General features: G+C 45.7%; 1 pseudogene; it reads right to left on the minus strand.

The window, feature by feature from the left end:
* Positions 1-2256: 2256 nt before the first annotated feature.
* LOC112429011 (NADH dehydrogenase [ubiquinone] iron-sulfur protein 5-like) lies at positions 2257-2568 on the minus strand (annotated as a pseudogene).
* Positions 2569-2769: the final 201 nt, after the last annotated feature.

Genomic DNA, 2769 nt, shown 5'->3' on the forward strand with positions numbered 1-2769 from the left:
ATTTGCCTCCCAGGTTCAAGCGATTCTCCTGTCTCAGCCTCCTGAGTAGCTGGGATTACAGGTGCATGCCACCACACCCGGCTAATTTTTTGTATTTTAGTAGAGATGGGGTTTCATCGTGTTGCCCAGGCTGGTCTTGAACTCCTGAGCTCAGGCAATCCACCCGCCTTGGCCTCCCAAAGTGCTGGGATTACAGGTGTGAGCCACTGTGCCTGGCCAAGGGCCACACTCTTAATTTGACAATTGAGGCACTTTCCCATCTGGCCTGTCTCTATGTTTTAGGCATCAACACTTTCACTCCATGTCTTCTGGCTCTGCTCTAGCTATACTGAATTACTCGTAGCTCTTGGAATATACAGTGCTACTTTAAGCCTTTGTGTATTTGCTCATGGCTTTCTTTCCGCCAGGAAATCCTTTCTTGCTTTCTTCAAATGTGCCTTTACTTGCATTTACTAATAGATTGAGGCATCTCCTCCTCACAGCCTTTCCTGATCACCCTTCCATAATTAGGTTAATTGTCTTTCATGAGCTTCCCTCCAAAGAGTCTACTGTATTGGGGTTGTGCCTTTTGTTTGCCTTCCCAAATAGGTTAGGAGCTCCTCTGGAGCATTGACTGGATTTGATTTATCTCTCTCTCTTTTTTTTTTTTTTTTTTTTTGAGACAGAGTCTTGCTCTGTCACCCAGGTTGGAGTGCAGTGGCGATCACAGCTCACTGCAAGCTCCGCCTCCCGGCTTCACGCCATTCTCCTGCCTCAGCGTCCTGAGTAAACTGGGATTACAGGTGCCCACCACCACGCCCGGCTAGATTTATCTCTCTCTTTAGGGCCCAGAACATGGCCCGACTGGAAGGAATTAACTTCATGGTATCCTGTTGTCCCTCAAATGCCCTCTGGCTCAGAACCTGCTTCATTTCCTCAAGAGAAGGCAAAGCCAGCTTACCTTTAGGCATCTTAACCCAGACCTTAGACAGAAAACCTTCCAGTTGCAAGAGTTTGTAATAGTAAAGACATTTTAAAAAGGAGCAATAAGGTAATATTTTACTCCTTAATATTAATCCATTTTATTTCATCTCACCAACTACGGGCATTGGGTTTCTTATTGTCAATATTTGTTATGCCTTATTATGGGCAGACACCTTCACTTTTATGTAATTATCTTATTGGAGGGGTGATATAGAGTATAGTACTTGTTAGGAGCATGGCTCTAGAGCAAGCCATTCTGCCCGGATTTCACTCCCAGCTCCACATTTACTAGCCATATGATCTTAGAGAAGTGACGTGACACATCTATGTGTCGATTTCTTTTTTTCTTTTCTTTTTTTTTTTGAGGTGGAGTCTCACTCTGTCTCCCAGGCTGTAGTGCAGAGGCACGATCTCGGCTCACTGCAACCTCCGCCTCCCAGGTTCAAGCGATTCTCCTGCCTCAGCCTCCAGAGTAGCTGGGATTACAGGCGCCTGCCATTGCTCCTGGCTAATTTTATTATTTTTAGTAGAGACAGGGTTTCACCATCTTGGCCAGGCTGGTCTTGAACTCCTGACCTCATGATCCACCTGCCTCAGCCTCCCAAAGTGCTGGGATTACAGGCATGAGTTACCACGCCCAGCTGTGTCCGTTTCTTTACGTACAAAATTGGTGTGATAATCTTCCTTAACTCATAGCGTCTAGCAGATTAACTGAGTTACTATATATTTATGCTATTACATATATAAGGCTCTTAAAATAGGACCTGGCAAGGCCAGGCACAGTGGCTTAGTCATATAATCCCAGAACTTGGGAGGCCAAGGAGGGTGGATTACTTGAGGCCAGGAGTTCGAGACCAGCCTGGCCAATATGGCCAAACCCCGTCTCTACTAAAAATATAAAAATTAGTCAGGCGTTGTGGTGCACACTTGTAGTAGAGGCTGAGGCAGGAGAATTGCTTGGGCCTCCGAGGCAGAGGTTGCAGTGAGCTGAGATCCTGCCACTGCACTCCAGCCTGGGTGACAGAGCAAGACTCTGTCCCAAAAAATAAAAAAAAGAAAGAAAAAAAAAACAGGACTTGGCAAGATATAACTGTTATATAAGTATTGGCTATTATTATAAAATCCTCCTGCAAATCCTGCAAGCTAGACATTATTTTTTTTGGCTGGGGCTGGGGGGAATGGAGCAATCCTTTATTTTTACACACTTTGACAAGGAGGTTTTCTGTAAACAACCTTTCCAGTGGAGAACAGAGAACAGGAAAATCAGCCTCCAGACATCACCAGCTGCTCTGCTCAGGGCTGAGGCTCCCCATTGCCCATGTGGTGAGGTGGAGGTGTGTGTACTTCCCTTCCTTTATCAGCTTATCCTGCTGCTTCCTAATGGTACTCACATGTCTCATTGTTTTCTGCTGAAGTATACATTCTATAAAATCATGATATTCTATAGATTCTATGCATACTAACGATTCCATGTGCACATTCTATCCATTCTTTTTGAAAAGCCTGGCATAGAGCAGGACTCTTGTGGGGCTGTTCAGCACTTTGGATTGTCCACCATCAATCTATGTTAAGGCCGAATGTTTTCAGCACATCCAAGAAAGGCATGGCGATCCAATGCTCATGCCCTTGTCTCTTCTCTGGGCCCCACCCCCCACTTTTTTTTTTTTCTGAGACGGGAGTGCAGTGGGATGATCTTGGCTCACTGCAACCTCTGCCTCCTGGGTTCAAGCGATTCTCCTGCCTCAGCCTCCCGAGTAGCTGGGACTACGGGTGTGTGCCACCATGCCTGGCTAATTTTTGTATTTT

This window comes from Macaca nemestrina, chromosome 1, assembly GCF_043159975.1.
Source record: "Macaca nemestrina isolate mMacNem1 chromosome 1, mMacNem.hap1, whole genome shotgun sequence".
In the NCBI taxonomy this organism is placed as follows: Eukaryota; Metazoa; Chordata; class Mammalia; order Primates; family Cercopithecidae; genus Macaca; species Macaca nemestrina.